Here is a 16514-nt window from a genome sequence, read left to right as displayed (position 1 = left end):
AACGGAGGGCATTAATTTATTCATGAGGAATTTGCCCCCATGACCCAAACACCTCCTATTAGGCTCCACCTCCAACACTGGGGGTCAAATTTCAACATGAGGTTTGGAGGGAACAAATGCCCAAACCATAGAATGTTTTTCTTCAGTTGTGAAAAATTCTTGTGTACAATTCTTTTGAATATTGCTTAAAGTCCTTTTCTCTTTCTCCTTTTGGGAGTCTCTTTTTTCCACATTTATCTTATGTTTTGTTCTTTTCTTTTTTTTTTTGGCATATGAAAATTTATTACTACAGTGTTTTCAACATTAAAATTTATGATCTTGGCCTTTCCTTCTTGCCTTTGTATAGGGCCAAAGAGAGACATTACCTACTTTGACAACCTTAAAGCGAACTCCAGGAATATCACCAACAAAACGACCTTTGCGACCAAATCCAGCAACCAGAACTTCATCGTTTTCAATAAAGTTCAAGCAACTATCATTGGGTACAAAGGCTGTGATTTTCTTGCCATTCTTGATCAGCTGGACCCTGACACACTTCCTAATGGCAGAATTTGGCTGCTTGGCTCTTATGTTTTTTTCTAAAATGTTCCATCCATTTTTTCTTCATACTTTATTCTGGGTCTTTTCTACTGACTTGTCATTCTTTTTATTTTGTAAGTGTAAGGTGTATGATATGATATTTTGATATACACAGTGAAATAGTTACAATAGGTAAGAATTTAACATATTCACTATCTCATAGAATTATATTTTTCTTTTTGTGATAGCACCACCTCAAATCTCCTCAGAAAATTTCTAGTGTACTATAGAGTATCATTAACTATATTACTCATGCTGTGTTCCTATTTCTTGATTTATTCATCTGACATAACTGCAACTTTGTATCCCTTGATCTACATCTCACCCCATTCCCATCCCCACCCCTCACCAGTGGTAATCATCATTTTATTTTCTGTTGCTATTTATTCAGTTCATTTTGTTTGTTTGTTTTAGATTCCACATATAACTGGCCTATTTCATTTAGCATAATATCTAATGTCATTCATGCTGTCAATAATGTAGGCTCCTCTTCTTAAAAGATGAATAATGTTCTATTCTAATATATATATGTATAATATATATACTTAATGTTTATATGCTTCAATTTTTTATTACTATGGTTTTTTTTTTTTTTTTTTTTTTTTTTTTTTTTTGAGACAGAGTTTCACTCTTGTTACCCAGGCTGGAGTGCAATGGCGCGATCTCGGCTCACTGCAACCTCCGCCTCCTGGGTTCAGGCAATTCTCCTGCCTCAGCCTCCTGAGTAGCTGGGATTACAGGCACGCGCCACCATGCCCAGCTAATTTTTTGTATTAGTAGAGACGGGGTTTCACCATGTTGACCACGATGGTCTTGATCTCTTGACCTCGTGATCCACCGACCTCGGCCTCCCAAAGTGCTGGGATTACAGGCTTGAGCCACCACGCCCGGCCCTATTACTATGGTTTTAATTAATTCTTTTTCTCTTTCAAATCTGCTCTTAACGTATTTATTAAGCTCATAATTAAAATTATTTCATTATTGTTAATTTTAAAAGATTTTGAGATTTACATAAGTGTTGCAAAGATAGGACTACAGGCTCTCGTATGCCCTACATTCAGTTTCCCTATTGTTAATTACCATAGTATGGTACTTTTATCAGAACTAATGAACCAATATTAATATGTCAATCATTCAATTTTTAAGGTTTTATCATTTCATTATATTTTCTCTTATGTTTTCTGGAACTCTGGTGAAATGCACCTTATAATCTACTTTCCTCAAATGTTAATCATAGTTACGTGAATATCCTTGTCCAATAACTTCAACAATGGGGTTATCTGTAAGTTGATTTCTGTAGCTGTTTTCCGTTTTGTTTGTTTGTTTTTTGTTTTTGTTTTTTTGTATAGCTGGTGTGTTTTTTTAATAATGTCAATCATTTATAAAAGATTTTGGAAGTTCTGGAAAATGTGTTTTTTATCCAGAGAATGTTCATTTGACCCTCCAATATAGTGAAAACTATATTAAACCCAACAATAATTGGACTAATTTCAAGGCAAGGTTCTTTCTGCCTACTTCTGGTACATTTGCACTTTCCAGTGAGTACTGCCTGAAAGTCTTGAGCAATAACTAGGGCTTCTATTATTTGGTGGTTTGGGTACTCGTTGCATTTTTGCAGTTATGTGAGATTGCAGATACTCTTGGTCTGCTTTTGGACGGCTTTCTGTTTGTCTCTTTAGTTCTCTGCCTTGAATCACTTAATTTGCAAATACCTTAAAGAGAAAACTATGGGGCGTTTAGGATTGATCCTTCTTGATCTTGGCCTTTTAACACTTAGCTGCTCTCACTGCACTGAATATCTCATTAGCTTTTTTTAGAGTTAAGCCATTTCTCAAAGCTCTTCTGGCTTCTTTACCTTTTAGCCAAAGCCCTTTGCCTGGATTTCTCCACCACTTGTGCTTCGTGAATTTGCAATCAGTACTAAGAAAAATAGCTCACAGAATGCACAAGTCTTGGCTCTTCAAGTCCTAATTGCCTTGGAAGCTCATTGATATCCTGAAGCAAATTGTTTTCTCTAATATTATACGATCTATCTAATTTTCTCAGTGGGATCATTTATCTACCATAAGCCACCGTATGGGTAAAATGAAAGTCTTTCTTCATCATTCTTTTACTATTGTAATTTGTTTTACTCAGTTAAGGTAAAACAGATGCAGTAAATTGTGCAAAGTCTAAGTACAGAGAAAAAGGTCTTTATAAAAATGTATTTTTATGCAAGCAATAATCAATATTTTAATGTTTTGACCTGGGAGGTACATGTATTTGATGGGAGGGGAGGTACACATATTTAATCTGGAAGTACTTGTACCTCTCAGATCAAAGTATTAAAATATTGATTATTGCTTACATCACAAAAGGCCCCTAGACACCATTCACCATTGTGCTGAGAACGGCTATTTTAACCATAATCTCTAGCTCCATCGATCAATGTTAACTGTTTTTGAATTTCATATAAATGGAATCATACAATATGTCTTTTGTGTCAGTTTTTGTCACATAACAATTTACTTTGAAATTTGTCAATGTAGTTGCATATATCAGTATTTTGCTGTTATTTTTTCTGATGTGTGTTTTTTTCACTATATGAACATACCACAATTTATTTATCCATTCTATCCACGATAGATAATTTGGTTATTTCTGGTTTAAGACTCATGCATGTATCTGCTATTTATAGTCTCACACAAGTCTATTTGTAATCATCAGGCATTCAATTTTGAGGAGTATGTGCCTAACAATGAACATTTTAAAATATGAAGCAGTACATTCATTCTTACTGCAGTAAGATAAAGCCAAAAAGCTATTTATAAGTACCACTGTTTACTATTTTTCTGGAACTGCTAGTCAATATAACTAGGAATGAAACCAAATCAAATATAAAAATATTTCAATAGTGAAGACAAAATGATTATCATTAGTAAGAATAAGATTCCCTAACTGAAACCACAAGAACAAAAAGCAAAAACATCAAAATAATGAATGAACCAAATAAACGAAAGTTTATTCATTAAACGAATAAACAAAAACCTAAAGTAAGCCATCCTGCTTAGAAAACATAAAAACTATCCTAGACACCCAAATTGCATTTGACTATAAAAGAGCAGGAAGAGTTGCCAAAGACCAACTAAAATGAGTGAATAAAACAAATGAAATTGTTCAAATATTACAGTCTACAAACTTAATCTTTTAAAAAGTCAATAGACTTAAGGGCCAGGCACAGTGGCTCATGTCTGTAATCCCAGCACTTTCGGAGGCTGAGGAGGCTGACAGCAGCCTGTGCAACATGGCAAAAACCTGTCTTGACAGAAAAATGGGAAAATTAGGTGTGGCGATGCACACCTCCTAGCTATTCAGGAGGCTGAGTTGGGAGAATTACCAGAGCCTGGGGAAGTCGAAGCTACAGTGAGCCATGATTGTGCCAGTGTACTCCAGCCTCCAGCCTGGGCAGCAGAGGAAGACCCTGTCTAAAAATAGCTTAATTGAATTTACAACATAGAATCTAGACATTCAGATAAATAACTGTGTTATAAGTTGTCATTAAATAATTGGCATAAGTAATTTGAATTCTGCCCTTCTTGATGCCTACAAACACAGATAATTGTTTTTACAAAAAAACAAAACAAAACAAAACAATTTTTCCAAGGATAGCATATGATATATACCTTATCAACAAGAAGAAAACAATTTAGATATTTTTCTGTTTCTACAGGAGAATTAATCCAACTGATAGGGAGAGTATGGGATTTCTGTTCAATAGAAGTAACATTATTTTAAATCAAATCACTACTTCCATATGAACAACTAAAGAAAGAAAGAAGACTTATGATAGATTTTATTTCTATATTTCTGTTTTTTAGTCATAGTATATTCCACCAGTAGTGACCATCCAGGGAGACTAGCAACTGCATTTACTAATTAACACAGTCTCTAAACTTTAATATTATCTACCTAGGTATGAGTCATTGTGAAAACATAATACAGGTTCACAAAAAAACAAGAAGAAAAACTGCTAGGAGCCTAAAACATATACAAACATATACAGGATATTCAATTAATTTTATTTCAGTATATTTGAAGATAAAGTTAAATTGTGCCTTCATTAACTAAAAAAATCAATCAAATATATACGTCCAGAAAAACATTCAATACATATTTGTGGATAGAAGCTTGCACATTTAATTTCTTATTATAATATTCTCATTAAACCTTGATTAGATCAGTAATATAGTGCTAGGCACATAGTACACAACTCATAATTGTTGAACTTGAATTTGAAGCAGTATTTAGGTTAATGGTCTGTAACTCTATTTTACTCTCTGGCCTGGCAACAAGAAGGGGTTTCTATTCCATGCCCATGACCCCTAAACTTTTCTGGATGGTTAGAGATGAGAGGCAAAAACATAAACATTCTCTTTGGGCAAGGCTTTCTCAATTTTCCTGTTTGGGAATAATAAAGCATGAGTTTTAATTACGTTTGTAGACTTACCATCTGTGAGCATCTGGAGTTTCATTCTGTTGCAGTGTTGAAGCAAGTGCACCAATTCCAATTCTGAAAGTATAGAATATGTAGATCAAATAGCAAGGTAATGGACAGCAGTTATTTTATTTTCCTTAAGGTCACTTTTCATTCTGTCTGTGAGTCTACAAAAGAATTTATCACCGTTCAAGGTCATTTATATTCTATTATCATATGCACAAAAGTTCATAATAAAACTATCCTTTTTCTCTTTTAATGACTTGCTAAATTTCAGATTTTCTATTCTAAGCTAACCACTCTTGAACTACAGTTTCCTGGGACCACTGTTTTTCTACTAGATAAGACAAAAGCATTCATTTTGTTTAGAAAGCTAGTAGGGTTTTTTTTTTTTTTTAGGTATTGCTATAAAAAGTAATTCTGAAATGTGCTGTTTTTCGCCTAAATGAAAGTCTGGAAAACAGAAAGTTCTGGTTGTAACAACATTTTCAAAATGATAGAATAATTTATCTATAAGGTTAAATAAGATGATATCTAGACCATTTTTAGGTTACAAAGCAGGAGAACAACGTCAACTGAAGCTAAATCATCCAGAGTATGGTTAAAATCGTAGCATAAAATTACCATCATTAATATGTAATTTAATTATCAGTTCTAGATAGTATATGTTGTTGGAAATGCATTTAAATTAATTTTTTGTTATAATTGTTGTCAAAAACATTGATCAAATAACAAGTATTTCTGCAAATGGAGACAACGTGATATTGTAGAAAAGCGTAATCACTAGACCTAAACCTTAGCTCCAAAGAAATATCAATAATTTACATGTACTTTCAGAAGAAGAATCTTAGCAGGCTATAAAATAGCAACCTTCTGTCATTTAAATGGAAATCTAAATTTAAAACATAAATTGGTGTCTTGAGATTTTTAAAAAAGCATTTTCAATGGAAAGTATAGTATATGTTTTAGTTATCTATTGCTGTGCACAAAACTACCCCAAACCTTCTTAATCAGCAGTTATTTTAACATATACTATAATTTCTGAGGGATAGAATTTTGCAAAGGAGTCAGCTGAATGATTTTTTTTTAACCTGACCTTAACTGAGTCAGTTGGTGATAATTATCTGACAGATGGTTTGGTCTGAAAAATCTTAAACAGCTTTATTTACATGTTTTTTGCCTTACTAGTGATGACTAGAAAATAGTCAACCAGAGTGCCTACTCAGGCTGCTTCTACTGGCTTGGGATTCCTCACAGTGTGGCAGTCTCAAGATAATCAGACTTATGGAGTGGCTCAGGGCTCCAGTGAATTGTTTTCAACAGATCTAGGCAAACGCTGCAAAGCTTTTCACTACTTAGCCTTAAAAGTCCCAGACTATCACGTGCTCTTAATTTTATTGATTTCCACTAACACTAATCCAAATTCAAGAGGGGTAGAAATAAACATTGACCCTCAGTGAGAGAAGTAACAAAGCATTTATGTCCACCTTCAATCTAACACAATATACAAACAAAATAGTATATATTTCATGACTGACGAGTTGACATATTTTCACACATTGGATATGTCTGAATAACCACTACTCAGATTAAAAAAAAAACAGAACACTACCTGCTCTCTAGTAGTTCCACTTTATTCTCTCCCTTTTCAGTTATTAGCCACTCCCTGAAAACCAACCAATACCCTAACTTTATTTTTATTTATTTATTATTATTATTTTTCTTTTAGATGGAGTCTCACTCTGTCGCCCAGGCTAGAGTGTAGTGGCACAATCTTGGCTCACTGCAACCTCCATCTCCTGGGTTCAAGCGATTCTCCTGTCTCAGCGTCCCGAGTAGCTGGGATTACAGGTGCACACCACCACGCCTGGCTAATTTTTGTATTTTTAATAGGGACAGGGTTTCACCATGTTGGCCAAGCTGGTCTTGAACTCCTAACCTCATGATCCACTCGCCTCAGCCTCCCAAAGTGCTGGGATTACAGGTGTGAGCCACCGTGCCCAGCCCAATATCCTAACTTGTAAAAGCATAGATTAGTTATTGTGCTTTATGATAGTGGAGTCAGAAATTTATTTCTTTTAAATCTAGCTTCTTTTGTCCAACATTATATATGGGAGAATTCATCTGTATTGTTGAGTATAGTTTCAGTGTTTATTTTCATTGTTATAAAGTATCTACTGCGAGAATTGTAGGGGAGGCAAAACTTTATCTCTACCCTCTTAGGGTTCTAGCTGGTCTTGAGAATTAAATTTAAAAAAAGATAGAATAGCAGGAAAAAAAATTACAGCTTAAGTTTTACATGACACCAGAGCCGTCTTAAGGAATTGGAAACCCAAAGAAGTGGCAAAACCCCGATGCTTTTATATTAGGTTGACAAAAGAGAGGCCATTGTGGAAAAATAACAAATCATGTACAAAGCATAAGAAATGTAAGAATCATTTTTAAAAGGTGTGTTTGTATAGAATTCTCTTGGCTATGACTCCACACTGCAGAATGTTTCTTTTCTCCTGGTACAGGGAGGATATCTTTCACATGGGAGTTTTTATCACCAATTTTCAGAAGCAAAAGGGAGTTTAAAATGTTTTTCTTGCATCCGTTGTTTCTTGAGTTTGTTTAGATCAAAATAATCTTTATACCAAAGTGGCAAAATTTGGGGAACATATTCTTTCACCCTTCAGAATAGAACAAAATTAGTTTACCCATTCTATTTCAGAGCACATAGATACTTAAATCGTTTCCAGTTTTGGCTGTGTCTTAAAAGTACAGATGTCTTCTCATTTGTAGTCTTTTTCTTTCTAGATATAAGAAACAACTTTTCCACAGTATCACGTGGAACAATAGAAGGTTTTTTTTCATACAGAAAAAAAGTGGGACAGGGACTATTGATAATTTTCTGCTAACATATATTCCATACATATTTGTTGGAGATGATGTTGAAAATCCATAACAGCCCAAATCAATAATTTTTAAGGAGAAAGACACTTTTGTCCCTAGAAAAAGTTACTTTGAGGTATCACTATTTCTTTTTTTAATAAACTTTTTTATTGTGAGTATTTAAGACATACAATATGATGTTATGGGATACATACAGACAGTAAAAAGACTATAGTGAAACAAGTTAAAATATTCATCATCTCTCATAGTTACCTTTTTTTTTGTTTCTGTAGCAAGAGCAGCTAAAATCTACTCATTTAGCATAAATCCAAAATGCAGTATAATTTAGTTACCTATAGCCTTGATGTTATAATATCTCTAGACTTGTTCATCCTCTATAGTTGCTACTTTGTATCCTCTGACCCTATTTCCTCCTCACCTCCTCCTCATACCCTTGCTAACCACTGTTTTGTTCTGTCTATATGTATATTTGAATATTTTTTAGTTTCCACATATAAGCAAGATCATACTACCCAAAGGATTATAAATCATTCTACTATAAAGACACATGCAAACATGTTTATTGCAGCACTATTTACAATAGCAAAGACTTGGAACCAACCCAAATGCCCATCAGTGATAGACTGGATAAAGAAAATGTGGCACATATACACCATGGAATACTATGCGACCATAAAAAGAATGAGTTCATGTCCTTTACAGGGACAGGATGAAACTGGAAGCCATCATTTTCAGCAAACTAACACAGGAACAGAAAACCAAACACCGTGTGTTCTCACTGGTAAGTGGGAGTTGAACAATGAGAACACGTGGCTACAGAGAGGGGAACATCACAGACTTGGGCCTGTTGGGGGCAGGGCAAGGGGAGGGAGAGCATTAGGACAAATACCTAATGCATGTAGGGCTTAAAACCTAGATGACAGGTTGATAGATGCAGGAAACCACCATGGCATATGTATACCTACGTAACAAACATGCACATTTGAGACATGTATCCCAGCACTTAAAGTAAAAAAAAAGAGAGAGAGAGAGAGATTATGTAATATTTTTCCTTCCATATCTGGCTTATTTCACTTTTTCCCCCCCAATTTTTATGTTCAAGGGTACATGTGCAGGATGTGCAGGTTTGTTACATAGGTAAACATGTGCCATGGTGGTTTGACACACAGATCATCCCACCACCTAGGTATTAAGCCCGGCATCCATTAGCTATTTTTCTGATGCTCTCTCTCTCCCTCTGACAGGCCCCAGTGTGTGTTGTTCCACTCATCATTCAACTCCCACTTATTAGTGAGAACATGTGGTGTTTAGTTTCCTACTCCTGTGTTAGCTTGCTGATGATAACAACTTCCAGCCCCATCCATGTCCCTGCAAAAGATATGATCTTGTTTCCTTTTTTGGCTGCATGGTATTCCATGGTATATATGGGAAATATACCACATTTTCTTTGTCAAGTCTATCATTGATGGGCATTTAGGTTGATTCCATGTCTTTACTATTGTGAGTAGTTCTGCAATGAGCATACATGTGCATGGGTCTTTAGAATAGAATAATTTGTATTCGTTTGGGTACATACCCAGTAATGGGGTTGCTGGGTCAAATGGTAGTTCTGCTTCCAGGTCTTTGAGGAATCATCCTATTGTCTTCCACATGGTTGAACTAATGTATACTCCCATCAACTGTGTAAAATATTCATTTTTCTTTGCAACTTTGCCAGCATCTGTAGTTTTTTGACTTTTAATAATCACCGTTCTGACTAGTATGAGATGGTATCTCAGTGTGGTGTTGATTTGCATTTCTCTGATGATCAGTGATGTTGAACTTTTTTTTCATGTTTGTTGGCTGCATGTATCTCTTATTTTGAGAATGTCACTTCTTATTCTTTTTTTTTTTTCTCTACATCAGATAGGTAATGTGCCAATATCTTAAGGTTTAAGGAAGGCACATCTCACATATGAGCGTGAAAACCCAGTCCCTATTCTTATGAACCACAACAGGATCCTTATCCATTTTGAGTTGATTTTGTGTACAGTATAAGATAATCATATAATTTCATTCTGTTGCTTGTGAAAATCCAGTTTTTCCAGCACCATTTATTGAGGAGACAATCCTTTCCCTGTTGTGTCCTCTTGGTACTTTTCTCAAAAATTATTTGACTGCATATATTTGAATTTATTTATGGGCTACTGTTTCACTGGTCTATGTGTCTGTTTTAATGCCAGTACCATAATGTTTGATGTACTACTATACCTCTCTAATATAATTTTAAATCAGGAAGTGTGTAAGGTATCATTATTTATAATCACTAAACAAACACCCAGTATATATTTCAAATAGCTGAAAACAAGGATTTATTGCATTTATTTTAGGCTATGGTCTCCGAGATTAAGAATTATTTTTGGTAATATTTTCATTACCATGTTTTTCCTAATCCTATAAATATTTTTGTTTTTTCAATTTAAATCACGATCCCTACGGCTAAGATTATAGAATAATGAAATTTTCCCTTGAAGAGTCTTAGAATAATGTATTGCTAGTCCAGGGTATAATACATAGAAACTTATAACTTTTGGAAAAAATATAACTCTTGAAAAATAAATTCAAGAAAAATATTCTCATCAATTATAGAGAAAAATAAACTTCCTCATTCATGAAACAGAGCATCAATCATTTTTTTTCAAACTAAAATAAATACAACCTGAAAGCAGATGACAATGGATTCTCTTTGCCTTTTCATGGGATTACTTCCTCACTGATGTGAATTATTTGGAACACAAATAAATAAGACAAAATATAACCTTGTTTGAAATTTGAAATTTCAGATTGAGCAGGAGAGAGGAATGATATTGAGCAGGAGAGAGGAATGATAGTTTGTTTCACCATTAGCTGTCAATCAACAAAGTATGCTAAATTGTAGACCATGTTCACTAACTACATTTTACAGAAATATATAATGTACACTTTTAATTAACAATTGCTTTGATGCTTGGTAGATGTTTCTGAGGATTCTTCATTTTCTCATTTTACTATTTATACACTATCTCTTGAGAAGGTTGATAATAATTTTGTTCTTTTTCTTTAATCAACTTTGTACTTATGGTAATCTCTATTATGTTTAAAGTTAGTCTTTTTATTCACATCATATCCTAACTGACATTTTTCTGATCACATGCCAAGAGCAAAAAGAAGAAAGAATTGGTTTTAAGACTATTACAGGGTAAGTTCCTATGACTTTAAAATGCCTAGAAGAAAAAAGAAAATCTGCAGAAGAAATAAATTTGCCCCAAATTTTCATATAATGACATATTGACAAATATGTGTAAGTTAAAATTTTTAAAGGGGTTCAGATATTGTTTGTTATATATTTGTTTGTTACTTAATAATATTTTCATTCTTGATTTTTTATTTTTGAGACAGGGTCTTTCTCTGTCTCCCAAATTGGAGGGCAGTGGCACAATCTTGGCTCACTGCAGGCTTTACCTCCACGCTCAAGGAATCCTCCAGGCTCAGCTTCCCAAGTAGATGGAACAATAGGCACCCACCACCACATCCAGATAATTTTTGTATGTTTCGTAGATACAGGAGTTTTGTCCTGTTGCCCAGGCTGGTCTTGAACTCCTGAGCTGAAACGACTCTCCTGCCTCAGCCTCCCAAATTGCTGAGATTACAGGTGTGAGCCACTACACCCAGCCCATTAATCTTTAAAAGCTATCTTTGTCACAACAAGCGTGACTGACTTTATCCCTATTCATAGATCAAATATTGGGAATTTGGAGAGTCCCTTGTTCATTTTTCTTGACTGGAAATTGAACCAGCAGCCCTAGTGGATGTGACTATGCAAAGATAAATGTGAGGGCTCACCATATTTATTCAATTCTCTTCTACGGTCAGGACACCCCTGCACATACTTTGTGTTGACTTCACTTTTTTAGCCCATCTATTGAATCTAAAGGTTATATTAGAAGGATCACAAATGATGCAGAAAAAGACAAACCAGGGGAGAGAGGTTTCATTGAGCAAAATGACTGGATTTCAGCCAAGCCAATCCCTCATGGACATCAATGTACATGAGAATGACTGAAGTCAAGTATGAAAATTGTTACCTATGGCTCATTACCCTCATTTGGTCATGTCACCCTTTTAGGTTAAGTTCCACAGCAAGGCCAGAATTTCCAAAATGTCAAAGGCAAAGCTGTTGCCATAAACCTCATTAAAATAGAAAACCTCCTTATTAAAAAGATGTTTTATATAATAAATGCCAACTTCTTATAAACACTGAAAAAAGCAGCAATAGCAAATTTTTAGCACAGCTTAGTGATTCTCAGACTGAAGTTTGAATTTTAGTCCAGAGCCTGACTGTTGTTTAATGGATTATGCTACATTTCTGAGAGCAGGACCACAGGGTGGCTAAAAATGTGGGGAGAGAGAGAAAGAGAGAGAGTGCGTGTGTGTGTGTGTGTGTGTGTGTGTGTGTGTGTTTCAAACATATTTTGGGGGTTCAGACAAGTCAGGTAATTTTGCTAAATGTTTATCCTCTTACGTCTTATCTTTATTAAAAACAATAATTATTGGGCAGACCAAGATTTTCTTTTCTTTTAACATAATAATTTGGACGTACTTCCCTATTTTGTCACAATTTTCTGTTTAGTTTATCAGTCTATTTCTGTGACTTTACAAAGTTAGATGTTTATTCCTTTAATTTTATTGTTCATATTCACTCTAACTTTTTTGATGAATATAAAAATATCCCTGTTGTTACAGGGCTCCTCCCATGGTGCTCAAAAGTATCTTCATAACTAATATTTGAAAGAATGAATGAAGAAATGAATGCCTGAGGTTATAGTGGAAGGGGCAAAACAGAAGGCAAAGAAACTGTATGACTACAAAAAAGTACAAGACAGGGGCAGCTTAACTAGGCCACCAGTCAAATGTGACTACATTTACATGACTTCCAGAAAAAAATGGTAACATCTAAAAATGCATGTTCATTATGTTGGCAATGGTTGAGTGTGTGTGTGTGTCTGTGTGTGTGTGTGTGTGCGTGCATGCATGTGTGTACATAAAATGATACAGTAATTCAGTTAGCTTAATTCAATAACTTTTACATTCTCAGGAAATAAATAGGAGATAAAACTCATTAACAAGATTTTCTAGTGAGATTATTTTAATGACTTCTTTTAATAGTTTTACTTTAGGTATGTGGTCAATCAAATGCTGTAGACTACTTAGATTTCTCTAACAGATTGCCCTAGAGGAAATCATGGCACTACAGTATCATACAAAAAGATAAGGGTGTGGCAGTGACTGCTAGATGTTAACAGGTGCCTTCTTTAAGGGACAGGGGGATAACAATATTGAACTTCTGTGCAATTAGATGTAGCCATATGACTAAATAATCTAATGGAATACGGGATAAAGTGATAGGACACACTTCCCACAAGGCCCATGGAAAACTTCCTGTGTGATCTTTGCTCTCTTTCGTGTCTGTCACCAGCTGATGGGCAGGGCCCTGTGACATCACTTGCAGGTAAGCTGTCCAGGAGACCTTTCAGATCAAAAGGTCTGTTCCATGGAATGTTCCATGATAGAGATATAAAATTTCCTTTGGTTCAGCAATTAAAATGTAGGAGTTTTGAGTTATGGCAATACAACTATTACGATGATATTCTGGTTAACGAACGTTTTTGAGTTATGGCAATACAACTAGTACAATGATATTCTGGTTAATGAACATTTTTAAACTAACTTTTAAATACTTTACAGAATGCATTGTTGTTAAAGAATAATTTCTATAATAAAAATTCTTATTAAGAATAAACATACGCTAAAAATAAAAGATTTGTGCAATGAATCTACCTACATCATCCACTTTAAAAAATTATATACTTTCTGTTATATTGACTTTTTCTTTCTTTCCATATATGTGCATTGCTTTTTTATTTTTTATTTTTCTTAATTTGAAAGTAAGGTACAGCCAGGCACGGTGGCTCATACCTGTAATCCCAGCATTTTGGGAGGCTGAGGCAGGTGGATCACTTGAAATGAGCAGTTTAAGACCAGCCTCACCAACATGGTAAAGCCCCACCTCTACTAAAAATACAAAAATTAGGTGGGCATGGCAGTGGGCACCTGTATCCCAGCTACTTGGAAGGCTGAGGCAGGAGAATTGCTTGAACCTGGGAGGCAGAGGTTGCAGTGAGCTGCAGTAGTGCCGCTGCATGCCAGCCCAAGCAATAAACTGAGACTTTGTCTCAAAAAAAAAAAAAAAAAAAGAAAAAAAGGAAGTAAGAAAGTAAGGTACAGAAATCATCATACTTTTCTCCATAATACTTCAGAATGCATTTTTTAAGATAGAAAATAATAATGGTTTTCTATTGTCATCTAATATCTAATCCACACTCAAATTCTCAATGATTTCAACAATGCATTTTATAACTGCTTCTTGTAATTTGGAATCTGAGTCAGAATTCAGGTTCTACCTTTAGTTACTATATCTCCTTAATCTCTGAGACCAAAGGAGCGCTGCTTTCTCTTACTTGTTCATCATTATTATCTTCTCCTTTTCTGTGTGCTTTCCTTTCTTATTAGCAGTGCAACAAATTACCACAAATATGGTGGCTTAAAACAATACAAATATTTCTCTGAACTAGAAGTCCAAAAGGAGTCTCAAGAGTCTAAATTCAAAGTGTAATCAGAGCTGGGTCCTTCAGAGAGTCCATGAGAGTCTGGTCCTTTCCTCTTCCACTTATAGACTTCCAGCAATCCTTGGCCCCTGGACACATTCCTCTAAGCTCTGCTTCTATAGGCACATCACCTTTTTTTCTGCTGTAGCCAAGTATCCCTCTGTATTCCTCTCATAGGGACACTTGTAACTACACTGATGGCTTACTATGTAAACACCAGGATAATCTCCCCTTCTTAAGGGCCCTAAACTGGGCAAGGTGACTCATGCCTGCAATCCCAGCACTTTGGGAAGCTGGGGCAGGCGGATGACTTGAGGTCAGGAGTTCAAGATCAGCCTGGCCACGATGGTGAAACCCAATCTCTACCAAAAATACAAAAATTAGCCGGGCATGGTGGTATGCATCTGTAATCCCAGCTATTCAGGGAGCTGAGGCAGGAGAATCACTTGAACCCAGGAGGTGGAGGTTGCAGTGAGCTGAGATCATGCCAATGTACTTCAGCCCGTGTGACAGAGTGAGACTGTCTCAAAAAAAAAAAAAAAAAAAAAACCCACAATCAAACCTAAACACATGTTTAAAGTCTGTTTTGCCATAAAATGTGACATTCACTGGCAATGGTTGAGTGTGTGTGTGGTTCCAAGGTTTATGATATGGACATCTTAGTGAGCCATTCTGCAGCCTACCATAGTATGTGTAATGTTGTTTATTTGGGAAAACCAGGCCAGTTGCCTCACAGAGTGCCCTACATTCTAGATTCACCTATTACTTACCTTCGTTATTTAACTTGTTCCTCTATGTTTTATATTTCTTAAATGATAGAGATTCAGTCTTAAGCTTGAAGAAATCTGGACTAAATCTTCTTGGTGAAAATAATTTACAGGAGACGCTGTGACCTTCAAGACACATAATGTTGGAGAATGTGACCTGTGGGGTTGTTTCATTATCAGTGAAACTAATTTTGGTGATATTATTAAAGTGACCACTGCCAGGTATTGCATTATAAAGATATATTTTTTTTCTTTTGCAATTTCAAGTAATCTACTAAGTTACATTTTAACACCATGTGACCATCATATTCCATAATATTTTACCTAGGTTTTAGCTTCCATTGATGATCCCACTATCTCGTGTTACCTACTTTTATTTCTGCCTCTTCTGCAAAATCTCTGAAAGTTTTGCTAATCCCGTCTTTCTTCCTTTACAGACGCAGTTCTATGAAGGTAATTTAATCTCTCTTTGATACTAAAAAATCTTATAAACTCTGGGGTCATCACAAGAACATTAGTTTTCTTTGAACAGTTATAGAATAACAGGGAAGAAAATTCTGATGATTTAAGAGCTCCTGTTACAATGATCCTGTTTTAAAAGGTTTTGAAACAAAAACAATTTCCTATATCTTACAGTAATTTCAAAAAAAAAAAAAACCCAAACAATTTATTGGACCAGAACTAGGAACAGTAATGATATCATAGCCATATCAAAAGTGAAGCTGAAACATTGTATTCTGTCCTTTGCATTATAGTAAGAGGGTACCACCTTCTGGAGGTTGGAGTGCTTTGATATCATGGTTTATGTTGGCTCACATGAAATTTGCCTTGATGTGGAAGGCCCTCTCAGTAGGGGTTATCAGACCTGTTTTTCTCAAAGGGAGTTGCTTATGTCCAGATGGAGCTCACTGTGAGAATGTGGTCATGATCACCTTTCCATTTGATTTTCATTCTCAAAAGATTATAATCATCTCGCCAGCAGGAAACTGATCAAAATTCCCCTGGAAGTTTTATTTGATTGAAATTTGGTGTCATTTTCTGTAGTGCCCATTTCTGAAACCTTCTGCACAGTTAATAATGAAACAATTCTGTTGCCAAAAGGAAGTCAGAATGCCA

At 35.2% G+C, this 16514-nt stretch overlaps 1 long non-coding RNA gene and 1 other non-coding gene across 2 annotated transcripts in view; both read right to left on the bottom strand.

Annotated features, from left to right (window-relative positions):
* The window catches only part of LOC135274183 (uncharacterized), an 81839-nt gene that overhangs the window by 34175 nt on the left and 31150 nt on the right, over positions 1–16514 (bottom strand). The window contains exon 2 of the long non-coding RNA XR_010341966.1: positions 5066–5128. This is a non-coding gene — a long non-coding RNA (uncharacterized LOC135274183). The remainder of the gene's footprint in view (positions 1–5065; positions 5129–16514) is intronic.
* Positions 9848–9948, bottom strand: LOC135274494 (small nucleolar RNA U13). Its single transcript, XR_010342316.1, has one exon. It is a non-coding gene; the product is annotated as a small nucleolar RNA U13 (small nucleolar RNA).

Source organism: Aotus nancymaae, unplaced genomic scaffold (assembly GCF_030222135.1).
Source record: "Aotus nancymaae isolate 86718 unplaced genomic scaffold, 86718_ANA_hifiasm-v0.15.2.pri h1tg000011l, whole genome shotgun sequence".
In the NCBI taxonomy this organism is placed as follows: Eukaryota; Metazoa; Chordata; class Mammalia; order Primates; family Aotidae; genus Aotus; species Aotus nancymaae.
The sequence above is the reverse complement of the archived record's forward strand: the minus strand, read 5'-3'. Positions and strand labels throughout refer to the sequence as shown.